Here is a 13,115-nt window from a genome sequence, read left to right as displayed (position 1 = left end):
GTAATTAGGTAGCTTTAGATTACTTATTGATTAAAATTTTTAAATGTTGTAGTATTATCATATAATTGTGATGTATTTTATTATAACTTTCACATTCTTTTAAAGCAATATCTTGATCCATAGAGAATAACTTCTGTATGGATCAAGATACTTCTTTTAAAATTTTCTTCTTCTTTTAGTAGAGTAATTTCTCTATGGATCAAGTTACTTCTTTTAAAATTTTCAATGCTGAAATATCATAAACAAATCCAAAAATGGCAATATATTTCTCAGTTTGTTCAAATCTCTCTCCAACAGAAATGATACCTTGAACTACAATAACTAGGAAATACCACTTACAGTAATTAAGAAATATTAGTATGTTCTCCTTCCTAGTCATGCAAATACTTGGCTTCCCTGTTTTAATTTTCTTGGCTGCTCAAGCAAATACCAGGCAATGGGTTGGCTTAAACAATAGGAATTTATTAGCTCACTGTTTTAAGGCAAAGTCCAAATCACAGAGTTGCTAAGGCAATGCACCTGGCTTTCTGGGGATGGATTTCAGTGATCCTTGGTTCTGGGCTCTTCTGTCTCATTGAAGTGCACCTGGGGGCCTCTCTTGGCTTCTCCCTTCTCTTCTATGTTCTGTTGACCTTCGTCTTCTTGCTTCCCTTGTCTCTCTGTCTGAACTTGATTCTGCCTGTAAAGGTCTCCATTAATAGACCCATCCTTAAAGAGTTGGGCCACTCCTTAACTGAAGTAATCTCATCAAAATTCCTACTTATAATGAGTTCACATTCTCAGGAATGTATTATTTTTTTTTAATTTAAACTTCAATCATTTAACGTTTTTAAATTGTGAAATATAACATATATAAAAAAAGCAATGAATTTCCACGTACATTTTAACAAGTAGTTATACAACAGGTTTTAAAGTTTGGCATGGGTTACAATTCCATGATTTTTTTGTTTTTTCTTCTAGCTGCTCCAAGACACTGGAGACCAAAAGAAATATCAGTATAATGAATCAGCAGTCATAATCATGTCTTAAATCTTATCTTCTCTACTACACTCTTCCTTCTCTTTTTTGAGAAAAATAACATATATACAAAAAAGTAGTACATTTCAAAGTACATCACAACAATTAGTTGTAGAACAGATTTCAGAGTTTGGTATGAGTTACAATTCCATAATTTTAGGTTTTTACTTCTAGCTGCTCTAAGTTACTGGAGACTAAAAGAAATATCAACATAATGATTCAGTGATTATATTCATCTGTTAAACCCTACCCTCTCTGTACACTTCACCATCACCTTCAATCCTTCTCCCACTCCCTAGGGGTATTTGGGCTATGCCCATTCTAACTTTTTAATTTTGAAAGGGGTTGTCAATAATATGGGATAAGGGGATGGAACTAGTTGATGTTCTGGAGAGGTTGAGCCCTCTGATTTCAGGCTTTATCTGGTCCAGGAACCCAACTGGAGGTTGTAGGTTTCTGGAAAGTTACCCTACTGCATGGAAATTTTGTAGAATCTTATCTAATGCCCTAGATAATCTTTAGGGTTGGCAGGAATGGTTTCAGTTGGGGTTTGGCAAGTTACAATACATAGCAATGAATAACTAAAGCTTATGTAAGAGTAACCTCCACAGTAGACTCTTGACTCTATTTGAACTCTCTCAGCCACTGATACTTTATTTGCTATACTTCTTTTCCCTGTTTTGGTCAGGATGGCATTGTTGATCCCATGGTGCCGAGGCCAAGCTCATTCCTGAGAGTCAACTCCCATGATGCCAGGGAGACCTTCATCCCTCGGTGTCATGTCCATTTCAAGAGGGAAGGCAATGGTTTCACTTGCAGAATCAGGCTGAGAAAGAGAGAGAGACCACATCTGAGCAACAAAACAGGTCCTCCAGGTGAGACACTCAGGCATAGCTATAGGTAGGCTAAGCTTCTCCCCTACATCTGTAAATTTCACAAGAGCAAACCTCAAGATTAAGAGCTTGACTTGTTGATTTGGGTGTCCTTAATATTTGACACAGTATCAGGGGTTTTCCCAGTGGTAAAGTTTAATTGTTCTATATTTTCCTCCTATCCCTCAAGGCACTTTGCTAATACTTGTTGATTATCTGCTTAATATACTTTGGGATGTATCCAAGCATTACTTAAAATATGCAGGATTAGAGGCTCTCATTCTTATTCTGGGCTCCTGTGTTTGGATTGTTCAAGTGATCTATCCAGACAGGTTGAGTTAGGGTATATGCTACAGGAAATTTAGGTTCTGGACAAAATAATACTTTCTTCCTTTGGTCTCAAAGAGTAGGCGAAGTTCTAAAATACAGTCCACGTTTTCCCTATCCCCGTATTCTGGATTACCTTAATCCCAACCTGGCCAACTTCATTTTTACCTCTAAATGCCAGTTTGTACATATATAAAATAGCCTCTCAAAATCCAGAAATAACAATTACCACTCTGGACTAAATGTGACTGTTATAAAAGCTTACAATCTAGGCCCCAGTTTTCTTATGAATATTTTCTTAATGAAATCATACAATCTTTGCTCTTTTTTTTCTGGCTCATTTTGCCTCACCAAATGTTGCACAGGTTCATTCACATAGTTGCATGCCTCACAACTTTGTTCCTTTTAGTAGTAGCACAATGTTCGATCATATGTATACACCATCGTTTGCCAATCTACTTCCCAGTCAGTGCGTCTTTCAGCCACCTCCATCTACTGGGCCTCCATTATAATGTCCAAAGTCAACAGTCCATCAACATTCTCAATTTTAGATAATTTCATTTTATCCAAGAGAAAGATAATCAATAATCATACCCTTACCAAATAGGAAACCCAAATCTCCCCCTCCCTTTTGTCCCTCCCCCCATTATGACCCCTGGTATAGCTGCAGCACTGTTGATGTTTCCTGTTAAACATAGTGCATGCCATGCAATAGCAATTTTCTCCATATACCCTCAAATTATACACTCTTTGTACAAGATTCATACCTTTGCAGTAGTTCATGTAATAACTTATGCATACTTGTAGTGTTAATCAGTGGAATATATTAATCTATACAACCCCTCTCAATCATGCTTTTCTGTGGTACGTAGCTCCAAATCACCATACTACTTTTGTTTCCTTGTTTTTTATTAGAATCAAATTTTGGCTACACATTTATATGTAATTCCTTTGATTTAGAAAACCCATTTTTCTCAAAAAGTATTTATTAATGTTAATCTTCTGAAAAGTGAAATAGCAGTCGGAACTACGGGGTGTTGTAAAATGTTCTAATATTATTACTAGCAAGCAGCAGTTCATAACCACATAACTGATGATCATTAAAAGCCAAAATAAATTTCATTTATATCAGAGAACATTTGCTCTTCATTTCAATATCTTCCCATGTTTTGCTTAATTCTTCTAATGCATCATATATCTTAAGTAAATCAAATCTATTTGTCTTAACAGTCCTTAGTTGACATGTTTACTAGATATCTGAGAAGGGTTATTAGTTCCTCTGCTCTGTGTTTCATCAGTACGTTTCATCTTTTGAGCAGATCCTCCAAAAATATAATATATTATTGGTGGATTGATGTAAAGAATATTCTCATTATTAACACAGTTGAGGCTATATGTTCTATTCAGAATTTTTATGCAAAATTCGGACTCTTCATGATTCCAGAATTGCCTTTGAAAAAATTTTAAATAATTACTAAAGCTTGAAGTATTTTTTTTTCTATTCTTCATACAAATCAAAACATACAAACAAATGAAGCAATGTTTAAGCAATTAAACATCCTTGTTTTCTGCTTTTGGTAGTTCAACAACATGTAAAACACATCTATTATTTAACATGATTTTATTCTTGATATAATCTAGTTGAACTGAGCAATGTTGCTTTTGTTTTAAAATCTAATTATTTTCTCTTTCACTTTTTTACTCCTTAAATAACTTATGGATAGTGATAATTTATTTTCTTTTATCCTACCAATTCTGTCATTGTAGCATCAATATTATGTTTGACTGAATAAAATCTCCCCACATATGTCTACTTCCTAATCCCTAGAACCTGTGAATATGACCTTATGTGCCAAATTGGACTTTGCAGTTTGATTAAGTTAAGGATCTTGAGATGGAGAGATTATCCTGGGTTATCAGTGCGGACATGGTTTAACCACAGTGTTCCTTTTAAGACGTACACAGGAGGAGTAAGAGTGACAGGAGAAGGTCAATCAGAGTATGGAGTGATGTGACTACCAGCCAAGGAATGCCAGGGCAGTTCTAAAAATTTAAGAGGCTAGGAATGGATTCTCTCCTAAAGTCTCTAGAAGGAACTACCCTGGCTGACGCCTTGATGTTAGCCCAGTAATTTCTGATTTTAGACTTCTGACCTACAGAACTTTAAAATAATAAATTTGTACTTTCTTAAGCCACTGATTTTGTATTAATTTTTTGCTGGTTTGAAACTGTTATGTACCCCAGAAAAGCCATTCTCTTTTCATCTTAATCCAATCTTGTGGGTGGAATCTACTGATTAGGTTGTTTCCATAGAGATGTCACCTTACTCTTTCAAGGTGGATCTTAATTAGTTTGCTGGAAGTCCTTAAAAGAGTTGAGAGAAAGAGAGAGAGAGAGAATCAGAGGTGAAACAGAGAGCAGACACTTAGCCACAGACATTTGGAGATGCTTGGAGAAAGACAGAAGCTCAGAAAAGTGGCCACTGGAACCAGGAGCTGAAGGAACAAAACCCAGGAGCAAAGGACCAGCAGATGTCACCATGTGACTTCCCATGTGACAGAGAAACTCCAGATGATATTAGACTTTCTTGAGTGATGGTATCCTCTTGTTGATGCCTTAATTTGGACATTTTCTTGGTCTTAGAACTATAAATTTGTAACAATAAATCCCATTTGTAAAAGCCAATCCATTTCTTGTATATTGCATACTGGCAGATTAGCAAACTGAAACAAGCAGCAATGGGAAACTATCATACAAATATCAAAACTATATCAAATAAATGAATTTTCCTTTTTTTCCAAAATATCATGCTGTTAGTGACCCCTAAAATATATTAAATTTGGCTAAACATGAAATTACTCTTTTAAGAACATCACATCAATGATCAGCACTAGTATTATCTTGTTTCTTTAGAATATTTTATTTGATGATTATTCAGTCTTTTACTTTCCAGTTGCAGTAATTTCTATGTATTTTTTGGTATGTAACTCTTTTTCTTCTTTTCATTAAGAAAAATAGTGTTTGTGGTCAGATACATCCTCATTAATAAAAATTGTTTGTAAAATATAGCAGAGGTAGCAAAATATTTTGCTTTGACATCCTTACTTCATATTGAGCAAGCATTCCAGAGAAGGGATGCCCTTTATTTTGGGTTTGCTACTGACATTTGCTCCATGAATTTATGCTTTAATACTCAGTGATACACCTTGTAGGGCCTTGTGCTAGGTGTCATTTGGTCATCTTGTCATTCGTGAGCACAACCAAAGAGCTGGAATTAGCTTGTAGGATGCTTCCACAGACAGGTATAAATTGACTTATACTAAACACAGTTGGCCAGAAAAACACTAAACAGACTTCTTTACAATTAGCTTCTCAAAATCTTCAAAATGCTATGAAAGAACCAGGCTGTAAGATGCACTGGATCTGAGTCTTAGAGTTACGCCTGCAGCACAGGGCACAAACAAAGTCAGACAAATTTCTATACTATAACATTTTTCAAAAATTTTAAAAACTGTCTAAGAACCAGATTTTAAATTGGATCAAGTTTGAATCTTTTTGGTTACATGCTGTTTGCATATCCAAATTGAGATTATAATATATATATATAGTATATATGTATATATATCCATTATCTAAACCTAATTTATTTTCTATTAACATCAGTGGGTTAAGTTAGTACAAGATTTTACATTCCTTTTATAGTCGAAGTAAGTAAATTCCACTTTCAATAATAAGTGTAGTTTACAACTTTAAGGAACAAATTGTTATGTGTAGCTGATTATAATTTACTGGGGACAAGTATAGAGAAAATATCTTGTAATGAAGATAACAGAATATATGTTGTTAAAATTTTCAGCACCTGGTTCTTTTAAAAATATGACCTCTGGGTAGTAAGTTCATCAGTTTGAATTTTACAAGTATTTTTTATTAAAGTTATATTTTATCATTTAATCACTAAGGCTATTTTAGGAAATTGAAGCATATAATTTTGAATCCCTAAATTCTAATATATGCATATTTAAAATTTTCATGCATGTAATATTATATAGAGCATTTCCAAATCTTACAATAAAATCCTTTGGTTAACGAAAACCTTGTGTAATTGAACTCCTTGGAACATTTTGAGAAATGCAGTGTTCTCTTTTCTATGGGGACTAACAGAAGGCTTTGGGCATAGGGGCGGCATTATAAAATTTTCATTTTAAAATGATGACTCTGACAGCATATGCCAGAAAGTTTGAATGGGAGCGTTGCTGGAAGTAGGAAGATAACTCTCCAATAACTTGGACAGTTATTTCAACAGTTCATAGGGGAAATAACTATAGGATTAACTATGGAAAAAGTAAATAGAAATAGGAAATAGATTTGATAAATATGTGAGAGGTAACTGACGGTATACAGAAAGTGTTTATGCTTGTGGAGTTTAGGTAGTGAAGGAGGTAGAGACTCTGGTGAACCCAGATTTTCAACTTAATTGACAGGGCATATATTATTTCCTAAGACACTGAAATGAGGAAATGATACTTCTAAAGTGATAGAAATAGTACGTCCATTATGCATTGCTGTTTTTTAAGCACTTTGGCTTTTATGTGAATTGATTAAAATACTAGGAACAACAGACCAAGTAAAAGATTATTCCTATGCCTAATATTCCCCCAAAGCAAAAGCCTTTATCTATAACTATTTTTCCTAAATCAGGGTATATATTCAGCCTTGTATTATGACTTTGGAGGCAGGTGCAATGCTTTACTTGTCTTCATACCATCCTGGGTTGCTTTGAATAAAAGAGACATTCGAGAAATGCTTGTTGAGTGGAGAGAAAGAAGGAAAGAATGGAAGGAAGAAAAGAAGAAAGAAAGGGAGAAGAAGGAAGGAAAGAAGGAATGGAAATATGGGCTGACAGGAAGGATCAGACTGTCAAAAGAAATCCATAAGATCAAGGATCTAACCCAGTAACAAGTTCTACAAACTTCAAAGACATGGCAATCACAAAGCGCAGGTGAATAGTTGATGTAATGTTTAGATGTTCTTTCCTGCTGTGTCCCTTGTACACTTTGCCCATTTACACCCAATGGTAAGATTTTGCAAGTGTATACTATAATATAAAAAACAAGCTATTGACAATAATGCAATATACAATACCACCTTCATGAAAGTTTCCCAATTTCACTTGTACTCATGTGTGTGTGTGTGTGTGTGTGTGTGTGTTAGTTTGCATGCAATCTGTAGGATCATGCATTCAATAACACAGAAAAGAAAACTGCAAGAATCCCTCATGCTACCCTTTTATAAATCCAACCTCTGTCCTGGAACCTCCACCTTCCACACAACTCCTTACTCCTAATTCAGGAGAAGGAAACACTCATTCATGATATTAAACAAAAATTATCGGCAAGTTAAGAACAGAAGGAATTTACTTCAACTTGATAAAGTACACTTAAACAAAATCTATAGCTGATGAAATACTATTAATGGTAAAAGACTCAATCCTTTCCCTCTATGATCTAGAACAAGGCCTGTGTGACTGCTCTTATTAGACAGAGTACTAGAAGTTCTTGCCATTGCAATTAGGCATGCAAAAGAAATAAAAGACCTACAGTTCAGAAAGGAAGAAATAAAACTATCCCTATTTGATCATCTATATAAAAAAACCCCAAAGAATTGAAAAAGATCTGCTACAACTAAGAAGCATGTTCAGTAACCTTGTAGGATCAACACATAAATCATTAATCACATTTCTATATCCTAACAATGCAGAAACCACATTTAAAACACAATGTCATTTAGAATCACTTTATAAAATGAAATACTTAAGTATACACTTAAAATGTGTACAGGATATAAACTACAAAAGGCCAATGAAAATCAAAGATCTAGTTAAATTCCCAGTAAGACTTAAATATGAACATGTGAATGGATTAAAAACTCAATGCAGAAATTAAGTCACTCCTTCATCAATGGACGTGTAGATTTAAAGAAATGCATCTCAAATTTCCACTACAATTTTGGTAGATATTGACAAGTTCATTCTAAAATTTATATAAAATGCCTCCAATTTAACAATTGAGAAATCTTATGAAGTACATACAAGTGACCTAAGAACTAATGAAGTTATGAAGATCTCAACTGAAGTCTACCAAGCAAAAATTTTCTTCATGCCTACTTATAACATGCATACCATGTTTCCTAATATGTTTATCATTTTTTATTCCTTTTTTACTTATTATAATTCTCACATTTTGCTATTTATAGTTCATCAGGGGGATTATTTTATCTGCTATAAACAGTACACTATAAACAAAAATTCTCTTGTGTGATAATTCTATAGGTTGTATAGTTTTATGCTATGAATTTAAGTAGCATCTTTTTACTAAAACCGCAAAGAGATGGATAGATGTGAACCATTGCAGTCAACTACGTTATCTATTAACACTATGTGAAAATCAACATTTTTTAAATGTTAAAAGAGCAGTAAATTTTTAAAAGGTTCACAGTGAAAGGCTATTTTAGATGCACTAATTTCTGTTTGTAATTGACTTTTAGCATGAGTCCATGAAAAAATTTAAATGAGCTGAAATGGAATCAGTATACTCTATATATTATAAAAATTTCCAGAATTTAGACTATAGTGAAAAGATTATGATGATTCAATCATTAATATTCATACAGTATTCAGAACAGTGTCTTGAACATACTGAGCAATACAAATAAATGTAGTTAGATAGAAACCTGAGATGCCAGTAAAATTGTGACCTACTATTAGGTGTATTCCCTTGGACAAGTCACTTGGAATCTTTGAACCATATTATCTTGCTTATTAATAGAGAATAATAGCATCTAACCAATTTAGTAAGGCATACATTTTGCAACATTTTAAATACTTAGCACACTTTCTTGCAAATAATAAATGTTTGAAAACCTTTGGCTATTATTGCAATATAGATTTGATATTAATCTGGTAAGATCACAACAGTTTTAATTAATTAATATTTTTAGTGTTTGGGTCTTTAGTTATACACCTGGATTAAGTTAATGTGTCCAGAGGTGGAACCAGAACCAAGTATAAATAAAGCAGATAGCTTTTAGACTTTTTGAGGGGCTTTAAGCCAAACAGCTATGAAACAAGATTAGGTAGCTACAAACCTAATCAAGAATGATGTTAGTGGAAAGAATATTGGGATAAAATATGAATATGGAAAAATGAATTCTCATCTCAATCTACATGCATATGCTGTTGTCTCTTTTACAAGCCCCTTCAACACTCTGGATCTCAGTTTCAGTATCTGGAGAGAAAAAGTGTAGCTATTCACATCGATTCTGTCTCCTCGCAAGGTGGAGATGATAAAATGAAATAACTAACCCACACACATGCATTTCTAATGTCATGTAGCATAGTATTATGAAGAGTGAGCTATGGTGAGTAGATTAGATGAACAAACCTAATGGCAATAAACCATATGACAAATAATCTCTTAATAGGCAGTGCAGCTAGGTGTGCATCTGGTGACCAGATGAGACAGTTAGAACATTAAGAATTAATTTAACATATTAAAATATTTTTGGTAGGAAGATTATACACAGTGTAACTGGTAAAGTCTGTCAGCAAAACTACTCTACCAAATACAATAATTTGAATGGGGGGAAAAATGCTGTCAGTAAGACTAATGTCTCAGTCCCTCTGGTGGTGATATGTAAAAAGTCATCAAGTTTAGCCAACGTAGCCTTTATGAGTGCAGACACCAAAATATTTGCCTTTTGGGGCTCACATAGAAAAAAAAGAAATTCTGTGTGTGTGTGTGTACTACAGAAAGACAGAGAGAGAGAGAGGATGTTCATTGTCTTAGTTTCCTGGCTTCCTGGATGCTATGACAAATACCACACACTGGTTGGCTTAACAACAGGAATTTATTGTCTTGGTTTTAGGACTTAGAAGTCCAAAATCAGGGCTTCAGCGAGACCATGCTTTCTCCTAAAACTCTGCAGCATTCTGATGCTGGCTCACTGCCTTCCTTACAGCTTTGCCTCCCATCACAGGGCAATGTCCTTGATCTACTGTGACTACTCTTCTGGTCCCTGCTGACTTCGGGCTGCTGGCTCTGCCCTGTATCCTTCTCTTGGTAAAACCTCCAATAACATAAATTAAGACACACCCTGATTCAGTTGGTCAACCTTAACTAATAATATTTTCAAAAGGCTGTATTTACAAATAAATTCACACCTATAGGAGCACAGAGTAAGATGAAGAACATGTCTTTCAAGAGGGTGCCGAAGCTAACCTACCACAGTTACATTTACATGTGAGTGCATGTATTTTCTTTCCTTACACAAGTGATATATGCACACATACACATGTGTATATATGCACACATATGTGCAACACATACACTATACTTTTTTTTTTCTGTAGAATGATTTCTGTACAATGACAGAATCCAAACTTACCACAGTTGTTTACAGTCAGAAGCGGGTATTGACAGTGTTGGAGGAAAAGAATAAAGCATGTGACACATTACTGTGATATAACGTCCTACCTCTAGCTCCACTTACACTCGGTAAACAATTTTTAAAACTTCCTGATGATCAATCTAATGTTAACAATCAGTCGTATTAATGCATTTAGTAATGACTGAATACCAAAGCTTATAACAACATTTTCCTTTTTTAGCTAAAGAAACAGAAAAGAAAATATTGAAGATTTCAATATTTTTAAAATGTTTTTGAAAATTTCAATTTTAAGGTAAAAATGCTGCATATATTTTCTTTGATATGCTTTGTTTTAAGAGTAATTATTGAAATACAAAAGTATCCAAGCTTGAGCCGCAGAGATTTTACAGAAAATAATACAATTGGCATCATTCAATTCCATTTATATAAGCTTGAAAAAATTTCAAACATCAGTTATTTTTATCTGAAAAGGGACAGTAAAAGGGAAGGCTTTCATTATACTAACCTAGAATTTATTATGAAACATACCTCTCAAATTTCCAAGATGTGCTTTAAATAACTGTCATTGGTAATAAAAAGAATATTGAGAAAATTCCATGGTTATATGGATTCAAGATGATCTAATAAGGTTTTTCTTGTTCAGAGGTCAAACGATGATTAATTTAAATTCTAATTTTGAGATTAACTGAACACAAACACTAAAAACTTATTAAACTATATAAACATATTGTTTAAATACATAAATAAAATGTAATATTTTTGCTATACATTTCCATTATAAACTCTAAAATTTTTATCCTTATGAATTACAAATAACACTTAGAAACATGGACAAACAGCAAAATCTAAAGAAGGGAAAAAGTCACCATATTCCCATCCCCAGATAACTATCCATTTATTTTATAAATAAATAACTATCCATTATTTTATAAATGGATACCCATACGTTGTTAGAAGCTAAATTTTGTACTTTGGGAATTCAAGATGTATTAACATCCAGGTCTGATGTTGTTTGAAAATAATGTGGGTTTGTTTATTTCTATACTAAATGAAATTTTATCATAAATATCAAAACTTCAATATGTCAGATCTCAAATGTTAAATAAATCCAAACACTATTTGGGGTTGATAGAAAAGACAACTCTTATTAAATATTTTCAATACTTTTAGTTAACAGTTATACAATGTTTAGATTTTTTATACAATACTTGAAGGAGTGCAGTATAGTTCCTTATTATATAGTTCAAATACTGCTTATTTCTGACACTATAAAATTTATAATTTGGGGTAACATCTTGTCCTGTTTTAAAGTTATAAATACTGTGATGTCTTTTTAAATTATCATTCAGAGTTCTTACAACTTCCAAACAATTAAAAAAAAAATCTTTCAAACTGAAAATAAGAAGGCAAAAAGCAAAAATCCAAATAGGTGCACTTAATCATCTGCCTATTGGTCTAAAAAATTTGCCCTAGAGAAAATTGCCAGAAATCACTTTAGAAGAGTTTCACAGTCAGTTTTGAAAACCTGCTATGCACTATTTGGCAAAAACTTTAATCTATTCTACATTATTCATTTGTTTTCAAATAGGAAACACCTGCTATTTCTTGCACTTTCAAACGTCACCCTTTTTTGTTTTTGTGAAGTTTCATGTAATTATTTTATTTTTTCCCTCCAAGGTGTATTCTCTTTTGCTTAAGTCATCAGAGATAACTTTACCTTGGCAGTTTTATAAGGTCTTTTCTAAATTGATTGGCATTGTACTTCTGATATGCTTTCATTAGAATAATAACTTATGTTTTGGAGAATTTACATATCTAATACAATAGTGATAGCACCCAGTGTTTTCAAGCACAGATAAATAGGCATTCCAGAGGCAAATTCCCCATTTAAGGGTAGCCTTTTCTAGAATAATAGTTTCAGAGCACAAATGTGTTCATTCTTGTTTAATCAAATAGTTGAATCTAAAGACTTGTTTTCGTAACTATACGTCCCATGTGCATTGAGATTAAATACAGAAAACTAAAACATGAAACAAAATTTAACCAGAAATTCTGTTTCATATTGAAGACATGTCTAATAAGACATGGCCTATATATATAGCAAGCTCTGACCACTTGAACTCTGTTATAAAGGCATGATTTTCTATAATAAATAGGTCAATTAATGCTATAAGAATAAATTATTCTTATCTACCACTAAATAGTCTCTTTCAATTAAGTAGATGATTACATCATTATTTAGTCTCTCCCCTTTCAGACAATCAGCCTAAGATATAAAATCTTTGATAAGATAAATGTTTCCCTAAAGGAAAGGAGTGAGGAAGGACTGGTTGATTAGGTGCTTCCCAGCCCACTCTTTGTCTCTATTGCCCCATCAGAGCTAATGATACAAAGGTACTGATGTTGGCTGGTTACTAAGCTTGAATTTAATATTTTACAAATTGGCTTTGATGG

Source organism: Tamandua tetradactyla, chromosome 4, assembly GCF_023851605.1.
Source record: "Tamandua tetradactyla isolate mTamTet1 chromosome 4, mTamTet1.pri, whole genome shotgun sequence".
Classification (NCBI taxonomy): domain Eukaryota; kingdom Metazoa; phylum Chordata; class Mammalia; order Pilosa; family Myrmecophagidae; genus Tamandua; species Tamandua tetradactyla.
This window is presented reverse-complemented; position numbering follows the sequence as displayed.